Source organism: Pseudonaja textilis, chromosome 4, assembly GCF_049901715.1.
Source record: "Pseudonaja textilis isolate UNSWEBS1 chromosome 4, rPseTex1.2, whole genome shotgun sequence".
NCBI classification, from domain to species: domain Eukaryota; kingdom Metazoa; phylum Chordata; class Lepidosauria; order Squamata; family Elapidae; genus Pseudonaja; species Pseudonaja textilis.
In genome coordinates, this window is record NC_141993.1 from 48,066,195 (window position 1) to 48,085,781 (window position 19,587).

General features: G+C 39.1%; 1 protein-coding gene across 4 annotated transcripts in view; it reads left to right on the forward strand.

Moving 5' to 3' along the window:
- The first annotated feature begins 1,131 nt into the window (after positions 1 to 1,131).
- SEMA4G (semaphorin 4G) overlaps positions 1,132 to 19,587 on the forward strand; it is a 111,779-nt gene continuing 93,323 nt past the window's right edge. Inside the window, exon 1 of one of the 4 annotated variants that reach the window (XM_026704675.2) lies at positions 1,132 to 1,273. The gene's annotated coding sequence lies outside the window, so the exon portion shown is untranslated. Of the gene's footprint in view, positions 1,274 to 1,593; positions 1,732 to 2,084; positions 2,188 to 19,587 lie in introns of those variants that run through there. The other 3 variants (XM_026704676.2, XM_026704677.2, XM_087932825.1) reach the window with 3 other exon arrangements.

The window sequence follows — 19,587 nt, forward strand, 5'->3', positions numbered from 1 at the left end:
TTCAGTGTCGTTGTAACTTTGAACAGCCACTAAATAAACTTTCGTAAATCAAGGACTACCTGTATTCAAAAATGCCTGCCTGCATTTTATGATGACCTGGACTTTCACCTTACCTTCTATTGTATTGCAAATGTGTGGGTGGATGGACAACCCCCTTCTGAACATGAAATCATTAACATCTGGTAAATGGGGGAATTAATCATATCACACAAATCATATGCTGGCAGTGCTCTCCTCCAACACTCCTAAAGTGTTTAAAGTATTTTATAGAATCACTTAGAGCTCAACTGACTTTGAGAATCTTTTTTGCGGATTGTGAGCTCTTAACGTATTCAAAAGTAATCAAAAGTAATTCCTCCCAAAGTCCATCGTGGCACTAGAAAGAGGTTAATCAGTTATGGCCTTATCTAAATTAGAAGATAGGGGTGTATTCATCCATGCCCTGATCACCACACAACTGGACAACTGAAACCGTAACTCCAACTTAGAATGTAGTGATGGGCAGCCAATAAATTCAAATAAATAAAAGTGACCAGACTATTAACAGGGGGAAACCACAACTATAGAACATCCTTACCCACTAAAGATTACCTTTAGAGCCGTATATGGCACAGCTCTCTATCAGGTAACAGATTGTGGGTTGTAGTATGAATCTCCCCGATCTATGTGGACATCCAGAGGAGGTGTTCAAGGCCCATTTCGATGAGGTGAGAAGAGCAGATCTTCTCAGTGGTTACCTGTACAGTATGGGAATATGCTGGTCCCAGAAACACATTGCTCCTGTCTCCTAGCATCGAAGCAAGTGCTAAAACTCTTCCTTTTAAAACAGTTTTGTTGCCTATACTGGGGGGGAATTGCGTGGTTTGTTTTAAGATGCATTAATGATCGAATTTGATGGAGGAGATAGTGGTGCTCCTTTGACATTGTACGCCGCCCAAACTCTTTCTATTGGGCGGCGTAAAAATTGTTGGAATAAAACAAAGCAGAGAGAAATGCCTAATGAAGTCTCCTCCGAATCAGCGACCCGGAAGTTCGGGACCTCCTTTAAGGTTCGCCGCTCGCCTTCGGAGGGCGGCCGCCGTTGCCACGGGAGTCCGCTAGATGGCGCCCCAGAGTCCTCACGGGTTTTCGTACCGGTTGCCCAGCTGCGGCTTCGCCTTGACGGGCCGCCGCTCACTCCTCACCGGCTCGGGTTGTGAGTGTCGGAGGAGCGGATCTGGGTCGGGCGGCGTGTGGGCCGAGAGGCAGACCTCCAGCTACGGCCGGAGCTCAGGTGAGACAAGGGGGCTACCTTCTTGGCAGGTGGGGCGGAGTGGTGAAGCTCGGCCGTTGTGTGTTGCGCGTGGGTGGGTGTACAGTTGGAGGGATTTCGGAGTAAGAGGCGGTGGATGCGGAGAGTCCCCACGATATGCGCTTGTGTGTCGGCGGGGCGGGGGGGCGCTGAGGTCTGCGATGTGGAGGTGGGCGGCTTTTTACCTGGATGCAAGAAAAGGTCGGGGGCGGGGGGGGGAAGCCGAGTAATAGATTTGGGAGGGGGGGGTGTCCGGGCTGGTCACGTGTCACGACTAGATTGGGGGGTGTACGTCGGAACGTCTATGGTGCTAGTCGGAGAAGACTGAAAGTATGGAATGTGCGTTTAAGACCAGGGATAAGCAGCCTGCTATTCTCCAGAGCCCAGGCTCTTTGGACTGCAATTCCTGTAAGCGCCAGCCAGCCCTGGCATTGTCAGAGGTAAGGAGGGCTATGCTATACTGTACCTGGAGAGCCTCGAGGTTGCTGTCTCCTTGCTGAAGATAAGAATGGGAAGGGAAATACCGTAGTACTCCAGCAATACTGGAGCACTTGAGAGTTGGACTATAATATGTGGCTAAGGGTCCTCCCACCTCCCCCACCCCCCCATGAGAAGGCACAACATTGACAAGACTTCTTGGGAAAGGGGTGGCAGGCTAAGCTGGCAGTAGGTGAGGGGCAAGGGAATAAGCTGGGGCTGAGCCACTGGAGAGGCAGAATGTGGGACTCAGATGCTAGATGGGGGGTGGGGTTGGTTGGTTATGGCATTGGGTAAAGCAAGAGTGACACGGATTACTTGAGGGATGGACTTGTCCCAGACATGGCAGCTCTTAGCGTTACAGCTCAAGAAAAGGGAAAAACAGCATACGGATAGGGCGGACTTTGAATAAAGTTGAGGTACGGATTGCATGGAAATCCAGCCAATGCATGGGGATAACTGAATCTATAGAAGGAGTTTGTCCTAGAATGGATGCTTGTACACCGGAGAGCTTGATGGAGCTACAGAGAGAGCAGTGGTCAGTAGGCTGACCGAATTACCCAAATATTAAAAAGCCTATGCCTTGTGGAAGGTATTTGTTTTGAAATACTACTTTGAAACCAAGGATGTGAAGTTGCACTTTTCTGAAATAAGGTTTTTTTAAAAAAATAAAAAATAAATGAAGATCAGAAGGAAAGGTTAACCTAAGTTCACTATTACTAATTCATTAAGGCCTGCCAAAAAGTGGCAAAAGAGTTATATGCTTTTTTGTCAGGTTTTGCTTCATCCTAATTTAGAGATTGCCCCAGGTGTTTTGTTTTTTGAAACTTGTAAAAATAAATGTGTTGCATTTTAGTAAAATGAGTTGCTTCTTTAAAACAAACTTTATTAAGAAAGGGTTATGATTTTTACTGACATAATTAGAGGAAATTGGTAGGGATGTGTTTATATGGGTCACCAGAGAAATGTCACTTTACTTTCCCTACACAGGTGTGCATGCATATGTTCAGATATAGCCTAAACAATGACAGCCTGTCAGTGGATGCTTTCATGGGAGTTCTGCACCAAAGCCTAAATGGTTTCTTCCAATTATGGTTCTATGGATCTGATAATTGGGATGTTTTCTCATTGGGAGCTGTAGTCAGTGTACCCACCTAATATAATAAGACTTGCAATACTGTCATAAGCACATGGTACATTTGTACTTATCTATTTAAAGCATTTATATATTGCTCCTCATTTAAAAAGAAACCTGCACTGTTACATAACCTAACGAGGAAAACATCTTATGTGAAATGACCTTCAGATACTTTAAGAATAGGACAAACTGTTTTCTGAGGGCATAAGATGATATTAAAATTAGTAATGAACCCACCATTCCTTTGAACTATGTAAGCTTCTGTGCTTACAATGAAGGTGGCTTTTTATGATTTTTTTTCAAAACTGATTACTGTTGAATTTACTTCCACATAGTGACTGATCCCAGTCACTAAAATTTCTGTCTATGCCTGTGATGTAGGATCCTGAATTGGCACATTTCTTTCTGTCAGAAAGGTTTCTAAAGTTAGTTTGTTGGGTTTACTTGATGGTCTATTTGTTTGTTTTTGAGGACAATGAACTAGAAAACTTCATACTACTGCAATCCTTTCACTAATATGAGCAGGAAGCTTGCAAGACACAAATAGGAGTCCAGGACAAAGGAAGAAATGCATAAAATTACTACTAATGAAACTAATCTGTTACGGCCAGCTATGGAAAAGACAGATTATTTACTTCTGTTATTGTTGATTCTCTCTTTGTCTTTCCTTTTTAAGGACTGTCTCAAATGATATGCTAAATATTTTGCCTGTGTCTTACCAAACATCCCCTTTGTTGCCAGTTTTGCCTCAGGTCCTCCTCCTTCCTGTTGGCTGTGTATTAAACAAGTTTATGATGTAATGGATCTTTTATCTTCCATTTGTGTAAAAGAAAGAGAAAAACATCTCATTTTCCCTCACATCTTTTTGTCAAAACTTGCAGTGCTGGGTTCTTGTGCAATGTTATCCTCCTTCCCTTACAAATCCATATGAACCTTTTCCCTTTATAAATGTGATGGGTTCTTGTAATGGAATGATTTATTTAGGGTTTTTTTGGCAGGCTGACTATTGTAAGAAGAAATCACCAGAAGCAATCAAAATAATTGGTATGCTCATCTTTGAACATTTAGTAGTGTATAGTTGCATAAGCCCTAGCATCTTATTTTGGAGCATTGTACAGCAAAAATGTTCTACCAGCTTGGCAGTTTATGACTGATGCTGCTATACAAACTGGCATAAATATGATATTCAAGTTACTCCAGGCATATCCTTTGAACTGGAACTAAATTGTTCATGAGTTCTTGTGTAAATTCATTATATTATAGGATAGGAATACATAGTGCTTTTCCTTATTTGACCTAACTGTAGCACAGACTTGCCTTGGCAATTTCTTTTTTCAGTTGTCTGCCAGTAAAATCATCTTATCCGCAGCTCATGAGTGCAGTTGACTTGCCCTTGTTGTACAATTTAAAATAGTATTTCCCCCTTATTCCAGCGCCATCCAGGGGCAGCCCCAAAATTTTCCATTATCTTGGAATCATTAGTTAGCTAGCAGTGACTAGGAACAGAAATATTGGGGGCAGGATAAGAAACAGCCAATAGAGAAAGCAATTTTAATGCTAGCGTAGGTGGGTTTTTTTGCCAAATTAAGGGTGGATGGATATAAACATACTAGATATTTGTAGAAGAGCACTCATTTTTGGCAGTATGCAAGAAGGAGGGCATTCCTGCTTTATAATAACAAAGTATGAGATATGCTGACTTGCCATATTGAACACCTCCTGTGTTTGCATTTAGGGCAATACTACAGAATCGGAGAATGACAAATCTTTCACCTTGGGGAATTGTTACAACTATCTTATGAAACAAGGAAATTAGATAATTTTCCCTCAATAGCTAAGGGAGAGCAGCTTCTTTCTTAGTAGTTAATTGAATGCTTGAACAAATGGATTCCAAGGTATATCCCTAAGAGAGATTGTTGCAACTCTTATTCCTTTCTTACATTTTATATAAATCTGAATTTGATAGAGGCATCTACTAGCATTAATATTCTATGAACATCATATTTTAATTGTATATCAATAACGCAGGGACAAAAGCACTATCTATCCAGGTATTTCCTTTGAAACAACTTTCTTCCTCTAAAGGTAGAATATATATGTTGCAATCTTACTCCCCTGTTACCAGGGAGTAAATTTCATTTAAGACAGTAAAACTTATTTCTCAAAAGATATGCAAAAATTAGCACTGTTCTCAATAGTATTGTTGCTTTAGAAAGAAAGGAACTTGATTACTACTGAATAAGACTATTGACCCATCTAACCCAGTGTTGATGATATCTCCAAATTGGTCTTTTGGGGTATCCAGGCATGCTTAACATTCCCCCAGATCTGAGTGTCCATATTGGGGTATCCGATAGTCCTACAGACGGGAATATCTTTGTGGACTCCCCAAATTTAGCATCTTGAGTCTGTAAGGCAACTTCACCTTCCAGGCATGTCTCTCCCAGAATCAGCCGTAGAAAGCTGGAAGTGCTCTATCAGTTCCAGAACCCAAACACCATGGGTTATTCCTGCTAGGAAGGTTGACCCCAAGATGACCTTCCAAAACAGGCTCCAGAATAATCACCATGACATTCCTACAATTTTGCTCAAAGATAAAAGTAATGTAGAATCCTAACCCCCAATATAGCCCAACATGCCTTCTGGTTCACCCCCAAGATAACACAGTTCAGTCAAATCTGTTACATTCTACTTGCTCACAGGCAATCCACTCAGCCTGCACCCCTTTAACTTCTTAAGTGAATTGCAATATGAGAATCAAGAACCAATCACTCATTGGTTCATTGTACTATCTTAAATGAAAGCTTACAATGAATTCTAATCTAAAGACGAAGTGTGAAAGAAAAGGGAGAGGCTCTTAGATAAGATCTTCCTAAGAAACTGTTTCATTGGCCCTCATCTTCCATGGCAGTTGATTTTTGAGGGCAGGACTGGGTGAAGATAGGATGCTGGTTACCATAGCCAGGTGGTTGGACTAGAAGACCTCCAAGGTCCCTTCCAACTCTGTTATTCTATTCTATTCTATTCTATTCTATTCTATTCTATTCTATTCTATTCTATTCTATTCTATTCTATTCTATTCTATTCTATTCTAAACCTACACCGCTGGTTTATCTCCAAGAAGCTGGAAAGACTTTCTCCTTTTTGCAGTTTCTTCTCTTTGTTTTAAAATTCAATACTTCTTGGAGCTGTTTGGCAGTTTCTCTTTCAATTGGCTTTTACCCTATTTTTTCATATATGGACAAGACTATTTGATGCCCTGTTTTCTTGACTTTCCATCTGTCTGAACCAATGACAAATTGAAGTTTTCTTAGCCTGCAAGTCCTTTGGTAAACTGTGACAGCACACTTTCACTTCTTTTTGGCTCTTTGTGGTTTGCCAAAAATGCTTGGAGCCTGGGGTTCAAACTGCACCTGTTAACTGCAAGATCTGATAAGAGATGAAGGGGGAGACAAAGATAGGGCGTCGTGATGCTCTAGGCCAGAGAAAGGGGTCTGATCTCAAGTTTAGCATGCTTCAGTGGTTTTTTTTTATCATGGTGTTTCTGCCAAAAGCAAGATTCTTGGCTTATTTATCATCCTGACTAGCAGGGCTATTCAGGATTCAGGCAGTATCTTTTCTGGTAGTGAGTGGAAATGTTAGGATCTGAATTGAGCTTCTGAATGCTGTTACCTCATAACTTGCTCTGCTATCTGTATGTCTACAAGTCTTCTTGCCCATAGCCTCTGTCCAACCATTCAGATTTTAATTGGTAACCCATCAAAGGGTTCTAGTCTGGATAGGCTTCCCTGTGGTTAATATTTGCTAAAATATAGATGGGAGATTTAATTATATCTCTCCATCATGTTACCTAATCCAGCCTAGATGCTGTTTCTGAGAAATCCTTATTAGTAATACTGTAAATCTAAAAATCTATTTTAAAAAAGCCTACATATAGGCATTAATTTTTAAAGAAGATCAGTAACGATACATTTTGACACAAAGTACTGTAGATTAGCCAACCTTTTGAAAACTAATGAATATAAAAAATAGTTTATTTGTCCATAATTTTGTTCTTCTCTATACCTATTAATAACTATCTTGAGGCCACCTTCTTATAATCCTATTAGCTCTTCTACCAATTGTAATAGTAACATAAACCAACAGGTTTGCAAGTTACTTCTAAAAGTAGACTGAAATCTGTTACGATATAATATGGACTAGTCAACCTGGCACAGTCTATAGCATTTGGCCCTGATCCTGAAGTTGATGAGAGTAAGTAGTCCAACATAGCTTAACGATATGAAATATCTAAGTGGGCTTAACTATTGGCATTGCTTTGGTCTTCATAATTCCTTTAGTGTTTCATTTCCCCTGCACCCAGACTTTTCATCCAATTGGGTGTTGAAAGTGCTTCAATTATATCACTTTCTCAAGTGCATTTTAAGAACCAGATTAAGCTCAGTGCTAAATTATTTACAGTACTTCTCTTTTTGAAAACTTTAAGGCAAAGTATAAATATACAAAATGCTGGGCATTTGCAAGTTCTCATTATCACATTAGCTTTTTAACACTTCTGCCACAACACTTTTGTCATATCATTTCTTCCCACTTGCAAAATAACTGCACCCAGTACCTTTTGATTTTTCCAAAAAATCAGTCTCTAGCTTAAGAAAGAACTACTGAAAAAAACATATACAGTCCAATCAAAGAACCACCAAGACCATTCCCACCAAGAATGAAAGGGCAAGGCACTAGACTATACATTGAGAGCAAACTTATTCCCTACCAGCATTGATAATGTTGCCTAGTTTGGGTAATGAAATGACGGGAAAAAAAACCTGAACGAAGCTCAAAGAGGAGCAAGGACCCCTCATTTCCACCTGAGCTGGAAATATTTTCCTTTTAGGAGCCACATACAACCATATATAAACACCAGCAGGAGAGTATCTGGAAATCATTGAATCACATACTTAAAAAACAGTAAAGGATAAAGGAGTCTGTGTGGATTTCACTCCACTAGCCATTACTGACTATTAGGGACAGTGCTCATCTCTATTTCAAGGCTGTTGTACCAGCATTGTCTGAAGACGTTTCCATGGATATGTAGCCAGCACGACATCATGGAGCATTGTTACCTCCCCATCAAAGTAGTACCTATTTATCTACTTGTATTTGCATGCTTTCAAACTGCTAAATTGGTAGGAGTTAAGACAGGAATGAGAGCTCACCCCATCATGTAGTGCTTGGGTATTGAACCTGGGGCTGCCAGTTTTCTGTCCAACAAGCCCAGAGACTTAACTACTGAGCCACCACGCCAACCCATCATGCCTCTGCCAGATACTGTTCCAGGTTAAACCAAGATGTGCTCTTGTCCTTTGAGGTATGCCATTTCTGCTGAATTTTGACCAAAGAGAAACACTGAAGGATAATTATGTATAAGTAATGAAATATAATTTATCTCTAAATCCTACCCCCTTGAGATACTGAATCCCCCAGCAGTATGCTATTGAAAGGTCAAGAGTGGACTTCAATTAAAAAAAATTGTATGACCATGCACTATAGAAAGGAAAGGAGCTTCTCTGCATTCTGAAAGAACATTGTATGAACTTAATTAGAAACTTTTGTAGAGGAAGATTCAACTGTGATAACAGTGGAAGAATCAAACAATAACGAGTATAGAAAATCTGCTGCTCTTCTCCAGACCAAGGTTTTTCATGTGTTCTTCTAAGAATAAAATCAAGCATTAAAAAACTGTTGTCTTAATGGCAACTACATTTAACCATGCAAAGACTGGATAAATACCCATTTTGATTACAATTGAGAAGAAATGGCTACCATTATCTGGACCCTTTTCAGTCTGGTTTCAGACAAGGTTATAGGACTAGTATCACCTGTGGTTGTGGATTAATTCTGGTGGGAGAGGGAGGAAGTAATACGGGGTGGTCTCCCTTACCAACATAATTGGGAGCAGGAACTCCCCTAAGTTATACAATCATAAGATGCGACATCAAATGACTACATTGTTGGAGAGAGCCCAAGCCAGAGAAGAGAGTCAAGTGAGGAATTCATCTGGAGTCATTATGTAGGCATAAGAGGGCATGGTCTGACATCCCTCACCCCCTTTGAATGCTGTGGAACCTTATTTAATCTGGCCCAGATTCAGACTGCTAGTCTGGAAGATTTCTATTTAATTAGCATGAGCAATAAAGTAACTCATTGAACTCTTCACGTCTGGATCTGGTTGTTTATGTCTGACAGCAACAATTTACAATGGCAGTTCTAGCAGTCTCAGTTGCTGTTAAGTGAATCCCACATGGTTGCAGCACCATACGGTCATGTAATTGCCTTTTCTGGCCTCCTACTGACTTCCACATTGACTGCTTGATGGAAGGCAGCAGTGAAGGTTACAAATGGTGACCACAAGATGCTGCAATGTAATTGCAAGCTGGTTGTCAATTACCCAAATTGCAATCACGTGGCTGTAGGGATGTTGCAATGGCCACACCTATGTGAGTCTAGGGTCCTCCTGGACTTGCAGCCCTTTTTTGAGGAACAAGTGACAATCATGACTTTTGCACTATTTGTCTTGTGTGCCAGTTGCACCTTTCTTGGATTGGGAAACTGTGTTCACTGTGACTCACACTTTAGTTATTTGCTAAGTTGATTACCACACTGCACTGCCCATGGTGCTGTTCTTGAGGAGCATTTGGAAGCTACAGCTGGTGCAGAATTTAGCAGTGTGAACAGTTACGAATGCACCTTGGTGTTCTATTTTTATAACTCTACTCAGGTAAGAATATCTGAACTGTTATTTTTAATAACAGGTGAGATTTAGGCAGTCATGTTCAGTATTAGAAGGATGGGCCTTTATTAAAAGAAGCAACCTGTGCCATCCAGACTGAGTACTCTCCATAGAGGTGGACATTAGCTCCTATGATTTCATAGCCAGTATCTCCATTACTCCGAATTCTAATAGTTAGTCTACGTATCTAAAAGCTTAACTGTTACTTATAAATCAAAAACAAGTAAACAAATTCCAGATTTATCCATCCACGAGTTCTGAAAGAATTCAAATATAAATGCTGATTTTTGCAAGTAGAAATATGTTACATACCATAAAAACTACAGTTTAGTTAGGAATATGGATTTGTAGAGCTTACTGTTAATAATGTCAGGAGGAAACTTTTCCAAAATGGAAATTCAAAAGAAGGATATGACTATCACATTGAACTTACACCTCTTACCTAAAAGTGTTACATTGAAGTCATGTGTGAACTTAGTTTATGTCAAGAACATGTGCCGTTTTTTAAAACAGGGACTGTGCTTAATATTTGCATATTTTGTTTTATTGGTTTATTTTATTTAACTGTTCGATTTTCCCCAGGAACAATGTTTTGAGAATGAGAAATTTCCTTCAGTTTATTCCCAGAAAAAAATACTCTGTGAATTAGGTTGGAATAAGGGACAAAATTATAGATCCAAATTCACCCAGGGAATTTCCATAGCTGAGGCTGAATTTGAATAGGCTGAGGACTAGGGTGGCATAGTGATAATACAAAGTGGACGGGCTTGAAGGTAGGCCTAGGATTTTCTACTTTCTCTTCTTTTGGCAGGTAGGAGATTTGCTTTTTGGTTATGCTCAGTTATAGTAAATCCACATTACAGTTTTCATTAGTTCCTCACTTCAAAATGGCACCAAACAATGTGGTGGTTCAATGGGAGAAAGGCCAGAACTGGGGGAAAAAAGAGCTTAGGGGTATCTGTTGCCCAGTTTATACTTTAGTGTTAGTTCAGGGCACAATAGCTTGAAACAATTTAATATGATATGTGGACCTAACTTCAGCCTGGCTACTATGTTTAAAAAAGTGTCAAGTTCAAAATTATCTTGGTCCCTTTTAAGTGGTTGTTTGGGACAGTGTTTCTCAACCTTGGCACCTTTGGGTTGTGTGGACTTTAACTTCCAGCATTCCTCAAGAAATTCTGAGAGTTGAAGTCCACCCTCAGTTTCCAAGGTTGAGAAACACTGATCTATGGTTTTTGGTCAGCCTCTGAAAGTCTACTTTCCCCCACTGATAAACCATTATCTGAGCTGCATGAAATCAGAAAGTTTGGATATGTTAGCAGTGCTAGAGGAGGTAAGCATTCCTGATGCCCCCAAGATTCCTGGAAGGGGCAAGAGGAAAACTCACCCTGGTCATGCCAAGTACAGTCTTGGACTACATTCACATTGATATGTAGCTGGGGGCCCTTGACCTAGTATTGCTCTTGGGAGTAAAAGCTTGTTCATGCTTATTTTAGGTTATATAAATATCAAGGGTGTCATATTTTAATCTGAAAAACAAAATGTTCTTACTAGCAATTGTTTTGCTTGCCTTTTTTTTCCAACCTGGAGATAAGTTTATTGTCCTCTGAGACAACTTGGTCTTATTGAGTGCGTTGCCTTCCCAAATTGTACTGCTGGTAGGTTAGCAAGTTTTGTCTACAAACACTGTAACAGAACTATTTGGTATTCAGTTGCAGCATCAGCCTAATGGAAGTTTTAGTGGAAGAAAAGAAATGGAGTTGAATTTTTAAGTATCAATTGTCATTTTAAAAAAACACACAAAAATGAGAAATTGTTCTTAATAATGAAAGAATGGTAGTTCCCCCTCTCCATGAATTTGGACAAAAGCTTTATTTGTTGGTTATTTATTTATGCATGCAGATGTTTTATCCTGACCCTGCATCACTGAGAATGGCTCATAACATTGTAAAAACATTACATAATAAGACACATTCATTAAAATAGGGAGGCGGAATCCATTGATAAAACAACAATCCTTAAATAGCTAGCAGATATTGAAAAGAAACACCATCAAATGGTAAAAGACATCCAGATGGTTGGACCATATGCTCCTTTTGGGGCTGAGAAATCCATGGAATAGATTGTCATGCAAATCCTGTGAGATCATCAGCAGCATCAAAACACCCCTGCTGGATCAGACAAAAGTTTATCTAATGTAGTATTTTATAACACAGAATTACACGGTAAAAGTTTGGTGTATTTGGTATAGTAACATGTATGGACAGAAGCTACTTTTGATATGTAGGACATGCAGCTATCAATGCTAACAGCCATCAGTATATTAATCTCTCACCCGTTTGTCTAGTCTTAAAACTCAATTGGTGGTTTTCACCCTATCATAACCCAGCAAATTCCATAGTTTAACCCAAAGAAACAATAGCTTAGATATTAACACTGCAGAAGATCCATAAAGCAGAAAGTTGTCTCCTGTTCAAACAGTCCTACTTTACATTTCATGAATTTTTGTCCCTGTAATTTGGAGGAATACAACTACTTTCTTATGAATAAGTTCTAGGATCAGGTTCAAATATTTTATTTTTTTGTACCTATGAACAGAATGATAGGCATTTCATAACTGTTTTAAATAATGGGGATATTATTTGGTGAACAGGACAAGGGAAGGAAAAGTTACAATTCAGGACACTGTTATCCCTATGTCACAACTTGTAAAAGGAATGTCTAGCCAGGTTCCCTTCAGGACTGTCTTATGGTTTTGAATTTATTCAGAGTGCTGCAGCATCTGATGTGTGGGGGTTACAGGGAGCACCCCACGTGTGGCAGTGTAGAAAAGTTAAAGGTAAAACCCACCTTCTTCGTACTGCTGGTCTTTGAACCAGCTTTTCTGTGGAAACTTGTTCTAAGGGATTAGTTTTGAATCACTGAAAATAGTCTTTCCAACCCGACTTCAAGTGAGGTCTTAAATTATAGGTTTTAGAAGTTTTGTTTCTGGGATGTGTCAGCAGCAATGCGTTCAGGTGGCTTTGAATGGAAAAAGAACTACACTTAACAGGAAGGGCTGGATAATGATTACCATAGCATCAAGGATGTAAACTGGTTAAATAATTTTAATTGATTAATATTCTGTCTGTAATCTATAATGGGTTGTCCACTTTTACTCTTTCTTCAGAAGAGATGTTATTTATAACAGAGTGGGATAATCCAGTGCCATTTCATCTGCTGAAAACATTGGGTTCCCTCTCTACTGAGATACCAAAATGTTTTTTTTTACCAGATTGTCTTTTAATATGAAAGGTGGGGGAAATTATTAAATATATGACTATGAAAAAAAGTGAACCTATTGGAATTAATACACTTTCTAAAAATTGTAGTCTTCGTTTTCATTTACAGTGATTCAAAATTCTTCTGCAATTTAAAAATATAGGGACATAAATCGACAGCAATAAATGCTAGATTCACTAATTAAATCAGTTTAACAGTTGCATGCCTCCTGAAAGTTCTTAAAATTAGAAGGGAAATGAATATAATATAGTCCATGTGCCCCATCAGCAAAAATCATTTCGTGTCCTAGTAACTATTGACCACAAATATAAGAAAATGTTCAACTAATGTTTGCCTTACTAGGTAAATCATAAGACTAGAAACATGACCAGATAAGCTAATTCTGCTTTATTGTGAAGCCACATTAACAGAATTTTATAAGTCTGAAAGTACAATTCTCCTACCATCTCCCTTACAGCCCAATAATTTAGGAAAGGTACCTTCTGAGCCTCTTGCTCTATCAACGATGCAGATGTGGGTTATGATCCCTCTTATCTGATCATTCCCATCCTAGGCATCTTTTTGCCTTGTCTCCCAAGGTCATCCCTATATATTATTACAATTAAATTTAACTAGATTACCCTAATGTAGCAATTCTAGATACTTTAATTGAGATATATGTTTTGGCTGCCTCAGTACAAAATATTAATTACTTGTAGAAATGCCTTACTGAGACCCCATGTACCTAGGTAATAAGGTGGCCTAGCTCCATGATGGCAAACCTATGGCACGCATGCCACAGGTGGCACACAGAGGCCTCTCTGTGAGCCCACGAGCTGTCGCCCCAGCTCAGCTTCTCTGTGCATGCACACACACCTCCCACCGGCCAGCTGGTCTTTGGGTCTGCTGCACGTGCATGGGGACGGGGCTCATGCACAGGATGTATTCAGGATTGCTTTTGCTAAAACAGTCTCACCTTGTTCAGCAGAGGTTATGAAAATGAACTGTCCAATCCTCTGGGTCTCTGTTCAAAATATTTCATGAACTGAATGTGATTTGTTACCATAATGTTTGGGACAATGATCTTAAGAATGTATGTTTTCTGCAGTAAAAGTACTAAATTACTTTTGTTGAATGATAAAAGTTTATAGCTTGAAAGAGATGAACTTTCAGAGTTTAGAAGTTTCTTGGAGGCAACCAGGGAACGGAAGTAGAAAATGTGCCCAGTTGTCCAACCATTACATCTGCATGAGAGTGGAGTGATGGAAGGCGAAAGGTGTGGATGAAGATGGTGAAGTGAAGGATTTTGTCTTTGTATATTTTTTCCTGTCTTGCTTTTATATTCACTAATAGGTGTTGTTGTTGAGTTCTATAATGGTGATGATGTATCATAGACTTGTAAGTTATTTATTTAAATTTATTGGCCATCTAACACCAGTGGGCTATGGAGTAGAGCACAAAACTAAAAAAGGACATAAGAAACAACTAAAAACATTAAATCAACAAGCAGCATGGACTAAAACGTCCTAATAATGAAAGCCACAAAACAAAACAGGAGCCATTTAACAAATAATAAACATCAGCCTCAATCTGGGACCAAAGCCAGATTTTCTTTTTAAAATTTTTTTTTATTGATTTTACAATTAAAACAAATGAACAACACATACATAAATGAAAGAGAGAAAAAGAAGAAAGGGAGAAGAAAATAGAAAGAAAAAATAGAAAACAATTAAAAACATTCCCATCTTCAACAGTTTGTAAGACCTCTTTTTTATCCTTATTTTATGCCATATACACACACCTAATCCTTACATATATCTGTGTATCACTACTATGGATTTATCCTATCCTCTGCCTTTTAGTGTGAAGTCTATCTTTAGTCTATCCATTTGTACCAGCAGTTCCAGCTGTTGTAGTATATTGAAGTATCTTTATTTTTTAATGCCTAAGTTAATTTGTCCATTTCTGTACAACTTGAAATTTTTTGAATGATCATCTGATCCTCTGATGGAACATGAGGCTGCTTCCAATCTGGCCACTGCCAAAATGTGTATTATTATATATTTCACTTTTTTTTGATATTTGTTTATCCCTAACAGAAAGGACTCTGGCTTGAATTCGATCTGTTCTCTTGTCATTTCTTCAAGCCAATTTCTAATTTTCTGCCAATATTTTTGAGCTTCTGTACAGGACCACCACATATAGAAAAAAGTTCCCTCTTTTTTTTGCATTTCCAGCAGTTCGGACTCGTATTAGGGTGCATCTTCACTAATCTTGAAGGAGGAAAGTGCCATCTATAAAACATTTTACAGGCGTTTTCTTTGTATGCTACCGATTTTGTAATTTTATTATTTCTACCCCAGACCTTTTCCCATTCTGTTATGGTGATGCTACATCCTATATTCCTACTCTAGGCTATCATGTTCCCTTTTACAATTTCTTCTTCTAATTATACTTCTAATAAATAATTATAAAATTCTGTTGTTTTTTTTTTGCCTGATCCTAATAAAATTTTATCTAATTGCTGGAGTTTATTGTTAATTCCAATTTTTTTCTTGTCCTGTTTATATCTACTTTGAATTTGAAGATATGCCCACTGATCAATTTTTAGTGCCCACTCTTGAAGTTCTTGCCGTGATTTCAAATTTCCTTGTGTATCCAATAGGTCCTTATATTTAATCATTTTAGTGATATCCAGATTATTTGGGTGAATCATCGCCTCCATTGTTGAAATCCAAATTGGTATTTTTAAATAGTGTTTTTTCCGTATTTTCTTCCAATTAGTTAATAATAAGTCTCTGATTAGGTGTCTGTGAAAATATTTCTAGCTAGTTTTCCCTACATCCCATAAAAAAGCATGCCACCCCCTCTGCAAGTCATGGCCTTCTAAGAATAATATTCTCTTATTGGTTAAATTCACCCATTCCTTCAACCTTACTAAAGAGGCTGCACTATAATACAACTCCCAATTTGGAAGTGCCAGCCCTCCCCTGCTCTTCATATCCTGCATTGCCTTTAAATTTATTTTAGGTTTTTTCCCTTGCCAGATAAATTTTACAGTTATTTTATTAAGTTCTTCAAAAAAGAAATTGTGTACTTTGATTGGGATCGTCTGAAATATATATAGGAATTTTGGAAGAATATTCATTTTAATACCAGCAATCCTGCCTAATAATGAAAGTTGCAGCTTGCCCCATGTTTCTAAATCCTTCTTTACCTGTTGCATCAATTTATCATAATTATTTTCCCTAAGTGTCTTACAATGTGCTGTCAACCATATTCCTAAGTATTTAACTTTCTTTATCACTTGTATTCCCATAACTTCTTCTAGTTCTATTTTCTGTTTTTCTGTTAAATTTTTAGTCATTAATTTTGTTTTCTTCCTATTAATTTTAAGTCCTGCTCCAAATTGTTCTAATTCATTCATCAATTTTTGTCCTCTTTCTATTGGTTCCTCAATGAAAAAAATCATATCATCCGCAAACGCTTGCAACTTATATTCTTCTTTCTTAACCTTTAATCTTTTTGTGTCTGGGTTCTGTCTAATTCGCATTAGTAATGCTTCTAATGATAATATGAAGAGCAGGGGTGAAAGTGGGCAGCCCTGTCTGACTCCTTTTTCTATTTTTATTGGATGGGTATATTCTCTGTTTATTATAATATTAGCCTGTTGTGTATCATAAATGGTTGTTATAATATTTTCAAATTTGGTGCCTAAATTCATATTATAAATTTTTGGATTAAAAATTGTCAATTTAAATTATCGAAGGCTGGTTTTCAAAGTGTTCTGCACTGCTAGGATAGGAGGCACCATTCTTATGTCTGAGGTAATGCAACAGAGAGGTGTGTTTCCTTGGTTCCACAAGATGGCAAAGAAGTTGAAACATCATCTAAACCCATTCTGTGACCACCTCTCAGGCTGCTTTAATAATCCAGAAGGGCCAGGATCTAACAAAGAGGTGGCTGAATTAACAAACAAAAGGACATTGTCTACTTCCTCATAACAGAATCAAACTGAGTTGAGGTAATATCAAAAGACTGTTCTGTGGGCAACTCATTAGAACTTTTCCAGTCAGAGTCCACCTCCGAGTGAATTTGAGTGACTTTGTCTGCCAGATGGCATGAGAATTCCTCACCACAGCCCTAGAAATGGTCCTGAGGCACAGCCCCCCCCCCTCCCCATCAGAGATAGCAGGTCACTCTAAACAGGGCCAGAAGGAAGTGGCAAGTGTGGAGAAATAGAAACTTTTGCCACCCTTATCACAGTGTAAGCCTTCATGTGTGCTCTTACTCATGTTTGATCAGATTAATTTTTTGACTTTTTTCATTTATACTCTTTGCATCACTCTTGGTTTTTCATCTCTTGGAATTCTTAAGAAAACCAAGGAACACTCTGAGTTTAGCACAGAGAGAGAGAGACTGCATCGGGGCAATCCAGTCCAGGTCTTCCACCACATGCCAATTCCATGCTCCAGCCAAGGTCTCAGCCAAAATGCTATAAAATTCCAAGCTCCCTCTGGGACCCAATAGGGTCCATCAATCACACTTAGATGTGTTTGAATGAAGCAAGTAGTGTCAAAGTAGCAGTACACCCAAAACATAAATAAATTACAATGGGTACAGGTATTGAGCATCTTCTAAAAGTGTTTGCAGTTGTCAGACTTCTATCTTTTTAATGATAGTACAGTTGAGAATGGCTTGTAATTCCACAGCACTCCTAAGGCAAAAGTAGATCTCTTATACTGTATAGTTTTCATTACAGCTGCTTTTGAGATGGAAGAATTAGTCTCAAGACAGAGGCTTTTATTAAGTTTTTTTTTAATTATAGTGCAGGTCCCATCTTGGCCAATTTAATCTTTTGCATTTCCCTGTCAAGAAAGATTCTCTTCTCTTGAAAATTTTGGATTAGTAACTAGAAATAAAATTTGAAAAGGAGAAATATATACCCAGTGGTGCTTGGTTATTGATAATTACTTGTAATGGTGTATAATTGTGGGTCCAGGAGATCTCAAAGACCCATTTTTCCTCTATGAATCCTGCCAGCTCCAAAAGCTGCTTTACTTGTATTAATTTAATTAATTAAAATGATAAGGCTTCCCAACTTTACAATGTCTCTGGGCAACAAATAGTAAAAAACAATAATAAAATACAATTAAAACCTAGAAGTCTGGTAAGAAAGTGAAATATTCAAAAATGTGCACGCACATACATTCTAACATAAAGCCTGGGAAAAGAGTTGTTTTTTTAGGGTTCTTTTAAATATAGCCATGAGGGGTTAGACATATCTCAGGGGGATAGTGCTCCAGAGACCAGAGCTACAACAGTGAAGATATGCTTTCTAGGTCCCATCAGATGTCATTGTTTATGGACGAGACCTGGGACATGCCAACTCTGCCCAATTATACAGCCAAAAACTGAGAAAAAATTATATAGTCAAAACTCACGAAAAACAGATGGTCTTTTAGATAATTAGGACTTGTACCACTTAAAATTAATAGCCTGCACCTTGAATTGCACCCAGAAACTTATTGATAACTAGTGTGGCTCAGGAAGCAAAGGTGTTTGTTGTATATGCCAGCCCTCCCAGTTAAACCAGACAGGAAACAGGACTAGATGAACTAATTCTACTTCATTGTAAGATTACATTAACACAATCTTGCAAGTCTGCAGGCATAAACTTCCCACTGCCTTTTAACTGCTTGATCAATGTTGGTGGGTCCTTCCTAAATTTCTTTCTCTGATCATTAAGGTACTGAGTTCCTGCTTCTCTTGTCTTATTGTTTCCTAGACAGCATCTCTTTCCCTCTTTTTCCAAGGTCATTCACACATTTCATTACAGATGGGACTGACAAGGCATGCTGGAAGGAATGGACCTCACTCAGATTATGCGGAATCATCTGAGCGCAGCCCCTCCCCTGATTCTGATCTGGAAGAGGGAGAAATCTGGGGCCCCAACCTCTCGGAGGAAGAGGAAGATCTCAGGCCTGATCAACCTCCTTTGGCGTCTGTATTCAAATTCGCTTTCTTCAGACGTCTCCTACACAAGGCATTGGTCACAGCCCAGTTGTCAGTGGAGGATATTGCCCCCGAGCCTCAAGTGGTACAATCGGGGCATGGGGATTCCCTCTTCTCCAAACCCATTGTTCATTTGGAGGTCCTTCCTTCCCCCATCATCTTTCTTGGCTTAGTCAAGGAACAATTTCCCTTCCCCACTGCAGGCCCCCTCCCATCGTCCCAAGATAGGCGGTTCTACAGTGTGGGTTCTTCCTTAGCTATGGCTCTGGCAGTTCCCCCAGTAGACGCCCCCAGTTGTGGCCTCCTCCTCCTCAAGCACTCCAACTGAACCTGAGGACATGCTAAAGGCAGAGGACAAATGCTCCGAACAAACATTGAAGTGTAACCATCAAGCCTTGGCTTGGGCCATCCGGGCCTCGGCTGCTGCATCATTTTTTACAAGGTTTTCCATCTGCTGGTTACACCAACTTCAAGGCCGCATACCTCCATCAGACTGTAGGTCACATCAAGACCTCAATAAGATCATAGCTGCACCAGAGTTCTCGGTGGATGCCATCCTCAATGCCGCCAAGTTCTCTTCCAGGGCCATGGCTTCATCAGTGGCAGCTAGGAGACTGCTAT